At 37.5% G+C, this 14,499-nt stretch overlaps 1 long non-coding RNA gene across 1 annotated transcript; it reads right to left on the minus strand.

Moving 5' to 3' along the window:
- Positions 1–361: 361 nt before the first annotated feature.
- LOC139438401 (uncharacterized) lies at positions 362–14,151 on the minus strand. The gene is made up of 4 exons (XR_011648060.1): positions 14,031–14,151; positions 10,878–10,974; positions 10,276–10,364; positions 362–1,961 (listed from the first exon to the last, which is right to left on the minus strand). It is a non-coding gene; the product is annotated as an uncharacterized lncRNA (long non-coding RNA).
- Positions 14,152–14,499: the final 348 nt, after the last annotated feature.

Here is a 14,499-nt window from a genome sequence, read left to right on the forward strand (position 1 = left end):
TACTTTATAACACCTGCTGTATCCTTGGAGTTACATCTGTTCCTGGTGGGGAGGGAGCCAGGTCCATTGCCTACTATACACACTATACACAAGAGGGGTGTGCATAGACCATTTCCCTGCATCAGCTTTGGAGTGGGACTCACTGGTGATAGGGGACCAATTCCCACTAAGATAAACCTATTTCTTCACATTGTGTGAAACTGGTGGTCCATTCCATGCCTAAGTCATGTGTTTTCTTGGTGACCCCACCCCAATAACTGCATGGACTCTTGTTATCTTCCATGTGGTGAGTCTCCTTCCATATAGGTGGTGTATTTGTCAGTCAAAGGGGTGTTGATGCAAAATACCAGAAACGGATTGGTTTTTATAAAGGGTATTTATTTGGGGTAGGAACTTACAGATACCAGGCCATAAAACATAGTTACTTCCCTCACGAAAATCTATTTGGAGCAAGATGGCTGCTGACATCTGCGAGGGTTCAGGCTTCCTGGGTTCCTACATTCCTGGGTCTTGTTTTTCTCTGGGTTCAAGGTTTCTTTCTTCCTGGGGCTGGCTTCTCTTGTCTCTGTGAGCTTTCTTCCTGATGCTCCAGCTTAAGACTTCAGCATCAAACTCCAACCGCAGAAACCCTCAACTCTGTCCTTTGCCATGCCTTTAACCTGTGAGCTGTACCCACGAAGGGGTGGGGACTGAATGCCCTAATCATAACTCAATCATGCTCAGGTACAGATCAGATTATAAGCATAAGCCAATATATATTTTTGGAATTCATAACTATATGACTGCTACACATGGTAATAGATATCTTGCCCCAACACTCTGTGTGCCAACAAAGCACTCCACAGCATGGTAGAGGCATAGTGATTTATCAGTAGTCATCCATGGGAGTTTCCAACTCTCTAGGGCATAATGGACTAAGATGCTGGCCTCCCAAGAGATGCACGAGTACAACTGAGATGCAAGCAATCTCTATGTCAACAATGAGAAAATGCTGGGGGGGATGGGCAGAGATGAGGAGGTGGATCCCAGGAAGAGCAAGGAAACTACCCTGGCTGCTGGCCACCTATACACACCCATGCCACCTGCTCCACCATGTCTCAAGGGTTTTAAATTACTGCCCAGGGGATTTTCAGACCCTTTGTGGGAGCTGCACCAAGTCCAGTCTGTTTTCAGGTCAAAAGTTAGGTTTAATACAGAATCACCCTCTCATTGGCTAAAATGGAACTTTCAAAATGAGGTATTTTCCTAAAAGTGAAATACATTAAATAAAAGACAAGATATGGGCAAAAGACAGGGGAGCTTCACATGGCTTGGTTAATGTATCTATTCAAAGAGGGGGGCATTATAGATTCAGTTGTCTCCTGTGGAAGCTAACTACTGAGCTCCTGGCTGCAAACTATCTTTTAAACAAGTCAGTTTCACTGATACATATTAATAAAGCATACAGTTTATCCAAAGTACACAATCAATGGTATTTGATACAATCACACAGTTGTATATTCATCACTTCAATCATTATCAGAGCATTTTCTTTAGTTCAATTATAATAAACAAAAAAAGAGAAAAAAGGAAGAAATTTCTTTACCTCTCAATCTATTTCACCAGCTGTACATAGCTGCTACTTATGGTTATTCATGTGCAATTATTTATTATGCAGTTTTCTTGACATATTTAAATAACATATGATATATCCAAAAGGATTTTAGTTATAATCAAAATTTTGTGTATTCATCACCAAAAAAAATTTTAGAACAATTTCATTACTCCAGGAAGAAAACTCGCTCCCCTTTAGCAGTTCTTCCCCAGGCCTGCAAAAACACTAATCTAATTTCAGCCTTACAAATTGATTCATATTTATGCTTTACAGAAATAGAACCATACAACATGTAATACTTTGTGTCAGTTTTCTTTCACTTAGCATACATTTTCCCCCTGCTAGTAACATCTTGCAGTATTTACATCTGTAAAAGAAAGAAAAAGAAACAAAAATAACATACATTTGTTCAGTTTCAGAGAAGTATGGCCCCATATATGTAATTTTACCTACAGCCTATTTCACAGGTGGTTTTCCTATGCTATACAGTCCCATGTTCCACATTTTTAAGCTTTCCTTTTAATAATACATATGACCTTACATGTTCCCTTTAAACCAGTTTCATACTGCACAGAATAGTACTGCTAGTTACAAAGATTATATTGGGCTTTGAAATTTTCTATTCATCTCCAATTCACATACGTCCTTAACAATTCTGTACAAGTTAATACTCACTTTTTCATTCTCTAAATCCTTCTATTTTCTGGTAACCCATATTCAAGTTACTAAATCCACAAGATTTATTGTTCATCACAGTACATTCATGTAGTATTTGGCCTTTTGTATCTGGCTTGCATCACTAACATAACGTACTCCAAGTTCATCCATGTTGTTATATGCTTTGACTTTGTTCTTACAGCTACATAATATTCCACCATGTATATATAGCATAGCTGATGGACATCTGGGCTGTTTCCAAACTTTGGCAATCAATAATGCCATTATGAACAGTGGTGTGCTGATTTCTGTTCACATCGCTGTTCTCAATTCTTGTGGGTATATATGTAGTAATGACACTGTTGGGTAACATGGCCAAGTCTATATCCAAATTTGTTAGGACATGCCATTCCTCCACAGTGTCTATACAATTCTACAATCCCACCAACAGTGAATAGGCATTTCTATCTCTCCACATCCTCTCCAATAGTCACAGTTTCACAATTTTTAATAAGTGAAGTGATATTACATTGCACTTTTTCATTTGAATTTTCATAATTGCTTGTGAGGCTGAAAACTTTTTCATGTGTTTTTTCACAACTTGAATATCTATGGACAGTTGCCTTTAAAAATGTTGAACACATTTTTTAATTGGGTAGTTTGTCTTTTTATTGTTGAGTTGTATGAGCTCTTTACATACCATGGATATTAAACCCTTACTGGATATGTGATTATTAAATGTTTTCATGGAATGTAGTCAGCTGACTTTTCAGCCTTTTGACAAAGTTCCTTGACATGCAAGTGCTTAATTTTGAGAAAGTCCTATTTATCTATTTGTTGAACCAAGAATCAAAGAATGGCAAGGTGCAAGTCTCCTTCTAATCTCTACGAAAGAGAAATTGAGCATACAAGTACACTCACCATCCTAATCAGATGCCTAGACACCAGGAAAAATTTACAAGGCATACTAAGAAAATGGAAAAAAATGGCCCAGGAAAAAGAATATATCAAAGGTCCAGAGGAGATGCAGGAATTCAGACAAACAGCCAATAAGATGCACACAAATTTCCAAAGTCAAAATAATAAGATGAAAGCCAATATGACTAAGGAGGTAAAAGACATCAACAAGAAAGTGAGAACAAAGAATGTGAAAACCTGAAAGTAACAGAGCTCATGGGAAAGACATAAGTGGTATCAAAGCCACATTAGAGGCATACAACAGCAGTCCTGAAATGATAGAATAAGTGATACAGCAGACAGAACAGTTGAAATGGAAGAAAGAAATGCTTATAGCAAGACAACCAAAAAAAGAGATGAAGACAAATACATCTACTCTGTGTCAGAGGCTGAGAGCATGAAAATGATAATTCTAACCATAGCAAATGTCCAAAAAAGAAAAAAACCCTGAGTGCTCAGGAGGCAATAAATTTACTTTATGTAGAGGAAAAACAACTGGCTACATCATCCCACTCATGGTCAGGATATGGATGAGGTGGTCCTGCCTTGGAGGGCACTGGAGGCATCAATGAAACAAGGCCTTTCCAGGGACATAGACTTGTACCAAAATTTCAGTGAGACTAATTGGTAAATGGTAGAAAATATTCACAACAATGTTCTGTTTTGGCCTGGAATCAGAAGCCCAGCATCTGCCATTTTCATTGAAGTGGCCCAGAAGGAGAGAATGGGAAACTGTGCTAGAAGGGCCAAAGAATGAACACAAAGAACTACCAAGAGAAGAAAACTGAGGGGCAGGGCTGGCCCATTAAGGAGAGCAATGTGGCTTTATCAAAGCAAAGCAGTGTGGAGACACATCAGAAGATGTGATCCCTAAAGAAAAACTGCAGTTAGGGGCAGAAGGTGGCCTCCTTAATGAGAATAATACCTTACTAAAAGCCAAAAAAGAAAAAGAGGGCTCTCATGTGGGAAAAAGTTTCACCTGTTCTATTGTAGATGTTGCCTTATTGCAGATGTTGCAGTTATTCCCTATTGTAGATGATGTTGCTGTTCTGACAGCAAACAGCTGCTTGGTAGTTTTCAAACAATATGATGTGGAAACTAGGGTCGAGGCTCTCAGTTCCAGAAGCTGTGAGTCCTCTGGTCCCATCTTTATCTCCTGTCTTGTCTTTCTATTTCTTTAAGTTTTATTCCACCTTCCCTTTGAGCCAACCAATCAGTGAGCTGATCTCAGCAACTGGCACCCAACATGGGGCACGAATGGAAGAAGGCTTACAGCAACTGGTGCTGAACAGGGATCCAAAGTGAAATAAAAGTTAGTGTAATGGTGCAGAGCCCCCAGTAATTTGGAAAGCCTTTGAAGTACTCAAGAGTTTGCTTGTATTTCCCCAAGAGACAGAGAGCATCCTGTGTGGGTGCCAGATACACGGATTGATCCGTGCCATGAATGCCAAGAGAGGATGAAAGTTCCTGTGGAATCCAGAACTTTTGGTCATGCAGATGGAGAGACGGATGCTGGAAACTGCATGGCTGGGTCTCATTCTGAAGAATAGAAAGGCTCTACATCAAAGAATTTAAACTATAGAACTTGTTCAAGCATGGCATCATAAAGCAAGTATAGCTTGGGACAGAAAGAGATTAAGAAGAAAATTGAGAGGAGTAAAACTGGAAAAGAAATGTTGAATTATAAAAGGAAGCAATGAAGAAATTCTAGATTAATAGATTTGGAACTGCTTTTGTTTGATGTCACTGTGTGTGTTGTATGTTTCAGGGTGTGTAATTGTTCAAAAAAGAAAAAGGTAAAAAGAAAAAAAAGAAATGAGAAAGGAAGGGAAAAGGAAAGAAAAAGAAAGAAAAGGAAGGAAAAACAAGATAGAAAAGAAAAAGAAAGGAAAAAAGAACAAAGGAAGAAAGAACAAGAAAGGAAAAGGAAGAAGAAAGAGAAAGGAAAAGAGAAAAAGAAAAAGGATAAAATGAAAGATATAAAAGTTAAGTAAATATTGCAAAAGGTAAAAAGTTTGTGGGAATGTTAACCAAAATGTTATAAGGTGTATTTTTTCCTAAAATAAAATGGTTAATATGGAGATATATGGGACAGAACTAGTATGCATTGAGGAAATTGTAAAAGTATTTTGGTAGCATTCAGTGAGATAATGAGTTTTGCAAAATTAAAACAAGCCTGAATGAATACAAAAAGTGCAAAAACTGTGGGAAAAGGTCAGCAAAGGACTTTTGCAGTTCTTCAAGGCTTTTTGCCCTGGCCTGATGACAATCAAACTGGCTGCATAGAAGAAACCTGTGGCAGTGACCCTACTAACATCAGAGACAGTGGTATCTTAAGGGCCTGGAATAGGCAAAAAGATTGAGACAAGCTGTAGGGTCCCTGCAACTCTATGAAATTCTTACATGTTGGGTAAGATAAAAGTATACTCTCTGCTGTAACTGATAGGGTACAATGTTTTCTTACACTTATAGAATTTGTAATATTGTTGGAATACTAAAAACTCTTATCCCTAAGATGTGTTAATTAGGAAAGGTCCTTCCTGGGAGTAGGAGAATCTCCAAAGGCTGCTTCAAAAAATAGAGGGAGAAGGTGGATACTGACTTAGCCTGTGAATTGGATGTGGCCCTAGGTCCAGTGAAGATGCTAAGAGCACTATACAAACTGGGGAAAATGAGATGTTTTTGATCAAGTACTGGCCTATATAGCCTTGCTGGTTGGGAATATTAAGCCCATGAGTAATGAAAGTCTAGTCATTAAATGTCTTCTAGGTTGAAGTGTTATTTTTCATTGCTGCAGTTATGGATTATGTATAAAATGCTTGAATAGTGATAAGAAATTTAATAATGAAACATATTTCATACTTAGGTGATCTGATGAACTGTAAGTGATACATAGATGTACCTTGTTGAATGTTTTGAGAAAAAATTTAATGAGTATTGTTCAAATGTAAAAGTGAAAATATCATCCAGGAAGCCTGTTCATCAGTAAAATGTCATTTGCATACTTACCAAAAACAAAAATGGGGATATGTGGGAAAAAGAGTTTCACCTGTTCTATTGTAGATGTTGCCTTATTGCAGATGTTGCAGTTATTCCCTATAGTAGATGATGTTGCAGTTCTGATAGCAAACAGTTGCTCAGTAGTTTCCAAACAATACGATGTGGAAACTATGGTCAAGGTTCTCAGTTCCAGAAGCTGTGAGTCCCCTGGTTCCCTCTTTATCTACTATCTTGTGTCTTTCTCTTTTATTTCTTTCAGTTTTACACCACCTTCCCTTTGAGCCAACCTATCACTGAACTGATCTCAGCACTCTCAGAACTGGAAAAGCATAGAGTTCTGCACAGTTACCTAATGAGCCCTTGATGCACCCCAGAAAACAGGAACATACAGGTTGCTAAGGCTTCCTTGTACATGGTACAGGTCAGTGAGGAAGACACTTCTGACTCTAATGAGTCAGATAGGAAGGACACTCACATCACTAGTGCCCCACTCTTACTCTCTTTAAAAAGAATCCTTAGGGATGGAGATAAGGATTCCAGGATCCCCCTAGGGAATGTAAGTCCTTTATTGGCATAGGATGGATGGGGAAAGGAGGGGTGCACACCTTCATCAGTCTCTTAAGATACAGGTGCTCAAATGGCAAAAAAAAAAAAAAAAAAAAAAAAAATCCAGGTGTCTGCAGTGAAGTCAATATAGGGAATGACAAAAATCATTCCTGATGGTATGGTTTGGTTAATGGAGGAAACTTGTAAAACTAAAATGAGATGAGTTTTGTCATAGAGAAAACCATTGTAGATAATCTGGATATGGCACAGCAATTCTCATGCATAATGTTGATTGTAGAGACACTTCTGCAAAGTGTTCAGATATCTGAATGGATTCCATGCAGACCTAGGTACCTCACTATAGCAAAAAATGACCCAATAGGAACATTTCACCCCCAACAAAAATGGGGTGAGAAGACGATGAAATGGAGAACTCAAAGAACAACAGCATGAATGCCATTTGAAAGAATAACTGGGCAGTGACCCCATGTAAAGGTATCAGGGCACTGAACAGTGCAGTGTAAGGAAAATAAGGCATTGGAAAGTATGTTGGGGAATGCACAGCTCTGAGGGAATGGAGAACTAGGAAGTTTTCTCTTGAAGTTACAAAGACAAAACCCAATCGCAATATAGCCAACTGCTTTCTACTTCTCGAATGGAATGTACTCCCCAAAGCACTCCCCAGGGGTGGTTTCTGTTCTGGGCTAAAGTGGTATTTACAGGCCACCTAATTTAAACTGGAGATGATACAGATGTCATCCTCCTGAAAACTGTACATTCTGGAAATGGGACACTCCCTATGTCTTCAATGTAATTTCATGTGCTTGCTTGATGTTATCTTTATATTCTTGTTGGAAAAGCCTTTTTATAATAAAATGCTAATGCATGGAATGACACACTAACAGATTCTGCTTTCTGGGGACTTCTCTAACCAATGAGCCCACAATTCACCATGACTGACATGTTTCATTTTATTTAGTTTCATTTACAATTCCTTTTTAAAGTGTGAGGGCAATAGTAAATGATATTTCAAAAGGAGTATGTGTATACCATAGATACTACTTCTAAAGTGTTTATCCATGACTGTTTTTAACCTTGCCAAAAGCACATCTTAGAATACTAAGGTAATAGATAAAAATCATAAATTTGTGTTCTAAATGATTTACACAGTGATTTTCTGCTTGATGCAAGTCTTTTGTGTTTAGAACTGCAGAAAAACAAAAGTAAAATGTAACCTAACATAAAAGATTTTCAGCAACAAGATCTCTTGCTTGGATATATGCATATATTGATCCCTTGAATCAATCTCACTTTATATCCATCAGTATACCTTTGTCATTTCACAGTTCTATATTGTTATCCCACTTAATTTAAATATTGAGACTTGTTCAAGCTCTTGACCATTTTCTGAATTGTATGCTAAATGGTCTATATAAAGCACTTTACTTTCCACTGAATGTTCTGATGGGAAATCCAGCTGAAGATTTTCCTAAATGACTTCAGGATTGTTACCTCAGCATAAGAATATTAATGCTCAGGAATGACTGTTCACTGAAGGCAAGTCTTCACTTGTGGCACTGGTAAGAGTTGTATACAGTGTGAATTCTCACTTGCCTCATATGTTAATGTATGAATAAATGATTTTGTGTGGTTTTTCATGAATACCATCTTCACCATAAATTATCTGGCACTCAATCAAGGGGTTTCATCTTGTGAAAAATAAGTTTCTCTGAGTTGGAGCAGTAGATGAAGACTCCTCCAATTTCATTACATTTATGAGTTGTCTAGTGCTGTATGTCTACACTATATCTTCTATATGCTTTCCTACAAACATGGCATTTCTATCAATATGCTCCAAGGTGAACTGGCTTAAATTGATGGAGGCTCTGAAAGATTGAACATAAACACAGTTTCTTCAATATTTGAGTTCTTTAGTATGTTTGAAGGTTAAGTAGAAGACTGCACTACCTTCCATAATTGAAACATCTAAAGTATGAGTTCTCTCTTGTAATGTAAGATTAGAACACTGACCAAAGCCTTTCAGGTGTATGGGAGTCATAGGGTTCCTCTCTAGTTTCAGTTCTCTCATGTTGTCTAAGGTTACAAAATTACCCTAAAGTTTCCCCAAACAGATGCTATTCCTACAGTATTTTTCCAGTGTGATATTTCTCATGTCGTCTAAGTGCAGAAGAATTAGTAAAGGCTTTCCTACATACTAGACATTCATAGGGTTTCTCTCCAGTGTGAGTTCTTTCATGTCTTCTCAAGACAGAAGACCAAGTGAAAGCTTTCCCACATATAAGACATTCATATGGTTTTTCTCCAGTGTGAGATCTCTCATGTTCTTTCAGGGAAAAACAATGATGGAAAGCTTTCCCACATAGGTGACATTCATATGGTTTCTGTCCAGTGAGTCCTCTCATGTTTTATCTGGGCAGAAAAAGAGGTGAAGGCTTTCCCACATACATGACATTCACTGTGTTTCTCTCTGTGTGACCTCTAATGTTTTCTCAGGAAAGTAAATAAGTTGAAGGCTTTTCCACATGTAAGACATTCATAGTGTTTCTTTCTAGTATGACTTCTCTTGTGTTCTTTCAGGCCAGAAAGATAACAGAAGGTTTTCCTACATGAGAGACAGTTACGTTGTTTGTCTCTACTGTGAGTACTATCATGTCTTCTGAAGACATAAGAGGTGAAGACTTTTCCACATATGTGACATTCATAGGGTTTCTCTCCAGTGTGAGTCCTCTCATATTGTCTCAGACCAGAAGAGAAAGCATAGGATTTCCCACATACATGGCATTTGTAAGGTTTCTCTCCAGTGTGAGCCCTCTTATGCTGCCTCAGGCCAAAAAATCTATGGAAGGCTTTCCCACATAGATGACATTCATATGATTTTCTTCTTCAGTGATTTTGCTTTTGTAGATTAGAAGATGACTTGTCACTGATTTCCCAAATAGACAGCTGAAGTAGAGTTTCTTGATCTTTTGCATAAAAGACATATGTTTAGTCACTCTGGATTTGTGAGTAAAATCTGGTAATTCATTACATGTAATGCCATTCTATTGAGTATGAGATTTCTGCTTCAGAGAAGTAGATAAGAGACCACAGACTTTACAAAAATCCACTCGTATACATACGAATCCTAATCATTTAGTGACAGTCTCCAAATAACATCTTCCTTATGTTAGTTGGAATATCAAGTTATTCTCCTGCATGCACAGAGATCTTCTCTTCTTTTGCATCCCAATTGCAGAACTATCTAATCAACTTTAGAAGACTTCATAATGTTTCAAAGACTAATCACAAGAGGTGTGTTTATGCAATTATATCTATATAAAAACCCAGGTTATACCTTTGTGCTTGAGTTAATTTTTCCCTAACTGCAAACTATCACCCATTTACTCTTGATTAACACTTAAGATCAACATACCTACAGTTAAGTGGCTGTACTGAATTCCTAATTCATCTACTCCCAAGTATCTATTTGGAAGACAAGGGTTCATATCTGTGAAGCTTACCAATGACATGACGGTAGGTGTGACTTTCCTGCAGATACACTGCATGGAGAGCATTAGTTTTTAAAGACAACTTTCTCTGCCTGAAAGAACTGGAAAAAAACAACAGTAAAAAAATGTTGGTAGACTAGGATTAGGGAAATTAAAATGTTGAAGTCACATTATTCTATATTTGTTTCATATATGGCAAATAATATCAAATTAAGCAATATTCTATGCAGGAGAAACCTTTATACCACATTGACAAATAGAAAATATTTTCAAAATGGAAATATAAGAAAAATTATTAAAAAGCTGGTATGTTGGGGAGGTAAGAAGAATAACCATCCAAGAGGAAAAAAAGAATATGTCCATTAAGTGTATGGTAAATCTTTACAGTATAAACATATCTATTATGTACAATGTACTATGTACTATTACACTACAGTAGAGATTGATAAGTCAATGGAATCATGACAACATCCAAGGAAAATTTTCCCAATATTGACAACTGCGTTTCAGAAAATTTAACTCCCTTCAGGAAATCTACAGTTGTTATTTTCAGTAACCTATGTACCAGTTAACAGATTCCTCATTAGCATGAAGCACAGCATCTGAGAGCTTACCTGAATTCTCACTTTGGAGGAATCCATTTCCTTCTCTCCACAGTTCCTCTCCTTGCTCCAACTGGGAAAGTACATGTGATTTGCAGACCTGATAATCCTGGTAGTGGTAAAAAATAAATGAAATTTTGAATTCTGTGCCATTAACAGTGCATTGCCATCAAATCCAGGGAAGGTGACTGTTTTACTTCTTAGACTTCTTAAGCAAATACCATGAATAACTTGGGTTAAACAAAGGCAATTTATTATGGTTTTCAGACCAGGAAAATGTTGAAATCAAAGCACCATCAAGGCACTATCAAGGCGATGCATTCTCTCCAAGACTGTGAGATTCTCCTAATGGCTGCTGGTGACCCTTGGTCCTTGTCACATGGCAAGGCACATGGAAATATCTCCTGATCACTTTATTCTCTTCTGGTTTCACTGATTTCAGATTACTTCTAATGGCTCTTTGACTGTCTGAATTTTATTCTCTTATAAAGGACTCTTGCATCAGGATTCAGTCCCTTCATGAACGAGGTGAGACACACTGTAACTGAAGTAATCTCATCAAAGGGCCCTACTAACAATGGGTATATGCATACAAGAATTGATTCTATTTAAGTACATTTTTATGGAGTACAAAACATCAAACCACCATACATCACCCTCTAACCCTAAAAATGACAGGTTCTTTCTAGATGCAAAATACTTTCAACCCATCACAATATCCCAAAAGGCTTAAGTTGTTTCAGAAAAAATGTGAAGTACAAAGTACAATCAAAATTTATGATGGGTGTGGTCAATCCTAGGGCACAATTCCCATCTGTGGATGTGTGCAGTCTACAGAACAAGTTATCTTCTTCCAACATACAATGGAGGGATAAGCCAAGGACAAATATTTCCACTCCAATAGGGAGAAATTGAACAAAACCAGGAATTCCAGGTCCCAAAGAACTCTGAAATCCTGCAAGGAATGTTTCATTAGATTTCAAAGTGTGAGGTTCAGCTCTGGACAATATTTTAATCTCCAGGACTGTTGAAGATGCAGCCTCACCCCTTCAAAGTGCTTGTGCAGCAGCCATGTTCTCTCCAAACCCTGGCATGAAGGCCGCACTCTCTGTTAACACTGGCATAGTGGCCAGACTCTGAATTCCTAGGAAAAAGGCACAATCCTCTCAGAACAGTGGAGTAGTGGCCAAACTCCACAATTCCACAAGCACAGATTCCAGCCACCAAGAACATTAGGGTGGCAGCAGTCTTCATGAACAATGGGACAGAGAGTTGGCCAACTCTGAGCCTGGGGCAGACTCATCCTTTCCACATAAATGGGTGGACCTGCTGTCTTGCCTTGATAACATGTCTACAGTCCAGACTGTAGATTCCATGTCTCTGACCTTGAAGTGATTTTTCCTTTAACAGGTTCCTTTTCTGTCCATTTTAATATCAGCTCACAGTGGTTCCATTCATACACATCTCAAAAAAACTTGTCCATTTTCTATATGGTACACAGAGATCCAAACCATCTTAGAGGAAACTTCCCACAGATCTTTCCTAGATGACTGCTCTTCTAATACTGACTTACACAGAAATTGATGATTTATTCATGTTCAGTTAAACCCTCACATAGAGCACTCTTCTTGGAGGACTCAGAATCTCAGAATTTTCCAAACCACATCCCATTCCTCTACATTTTCCTATAAGCTACAAAGAGAAACCAGGCTATTTTCTTCACATTTAGTTTGGAAACAGCCTCAGCAAAACTTCACCACTTTAAAAGTCTGCCTTCCATCTGACTTCAAAACTCAATTGTGCCAACTTCTCTGCCCCTTTAAAACAAATCTCATTTCCTAAAGCTTCCAATTCATTACTTCCTTCTGTCTTCATTGGGAGACTCTTTAGCATCCATACATACCAATGATCTCTTCAGAGCAATCTAAGCCTTTTCTAAGAAAGCATTTGCACTTCTTCAAGCCTCTACCCATTAACTAATTCAAAAGCTCTTTCCACATTTTTTATATTTGCAACAGTAGCATTTCACACTTGTGGTTCAAAATTTTGTTTTAGTTTCCAAGGCTGCTGAAGCAAATAACCTGAGATGGGTTGGCTGAAAAAATGGAAATGTATCACATTATGGTTCTAAGGGTGGGAAGATGGCCAAATCCAGGCATCATCAAGGCAAGAATGTTCCCCCAAGACCATGGCATTCTCAGTTGGCTTCTGGCAACAACTGGTCCTGAGGTGGTCATTTGGCAAAGCACATGGCATCTCTTGGTCTACTTCTTCTCCTCTGGGTTTTATTGATTTCAGCCTGTTACTTCCCTCAGCTTTCTCTCTGTCTGAATGTCATTCTCTTATAAAGAACTCACGATTAATACTCATCTTGATAGAGTTGGGACACACCTTAACTGAAATAACCTCATCAGAAGATCTGATACACGATATTCATATGTAGAGGAATGCATTCAATTTAAGAATATGTTTTTGGTGGTATGAACAGCTTTAAACCACTTTAGTGACTGAAGGAAAATAAGATAAACATTGAAGATCAGTCAAGGGAAAAGAACTTGCAATAGAGAACATTGACAATTTTCACCATTAAAGATTAACTCTTAATCTTAACCTACTACCCAAATACATAAGGACTTTTGGTTATTGATGCCCAGGTTCAAAGACACCCTTGAGAACTCTTTATATTTTCAAGCAAGGAGAAATTCTAGGTTTCTACAATGGTTCATTTTTATTTTCAGAAAGAAACTATAACATAAGCTCCCTAGAATAATGTGTAAAAGGAAATGCATGTTGTTTTTATGAATATAATCTGAATCCACGCTAAATCCCTTGAGTAGAATATTAAGATACATATATTTAACACACATATTCTGTAAGAAAATAATCACTGAATTCCCAGCACTGCTCTGAGCACTGGACATTGAGTAGAAGACATGATATTTGTGTTGAAGATAATTACAATCTAGTTGTGTGAAAAACTAGATGTAATAAGAAACAAATTTCTTTTAGGTATTTGTGCATGTTATAAAATAGTAAAACATTATGTATATAAAGTTTAAAATTAAAATATAAAATAATATTCAAAACAATATGGACAAGCAGTTCTAGACACTTCTTGAGAAAATAACAGAAACTGATATAGATAAGTACATTTGAGATACTCACCCACTGAGATCAGATGACTGATATTCTCCAGCATCACATCTCTGAACAGCTTTCTCTGAGATGTGTCCAGCAAGGCCCATTCTTCTTGAGTGAAGCCTATAATTACATCTTTCAAGTTCACTAACTCCTAAAAACACCATGGACATAAGGATTCAGAGAAGGCAGAGAAGGATGTTTGAGAGGACACAATGAGAAAGTGGCGACTTTTCAGAAATCTCATACTGATTTTGAGTTTCAAGTCAGATCATTCTCATTGCTGAATGGTCACCTGCTTTTCACACCCAGAGACACACAGACACATTGAATTAAAACTCCATTATAAAGAATATCACATTTATGTAAAGTTTATGTAATCTATTTTTAAAAAAATAGGTGTAATATGGTGACATTTTCTAGACACTGGAATCATCCTAAATGATGCTGCAGTGAAGGATACAGGCCATTACATATTTTGTCATAAATTACAAAA

Source organism: Dasypus novemcinctus, chromosome Y, assembly GCF_030445035.2.
Source record: "Dasypus novemcinctus isolate mDasNov1 chromosome Y, mDasNov1.1.hap2, whole genome shotgun sequence".
Taxonomy (NCBI): domain Eukaryota; kingdom Metazoa; phylum Chordata; class Mammalia; order Cingulata; family Dasypodidae; genus Dasypus; species Dasypus novemcinctus.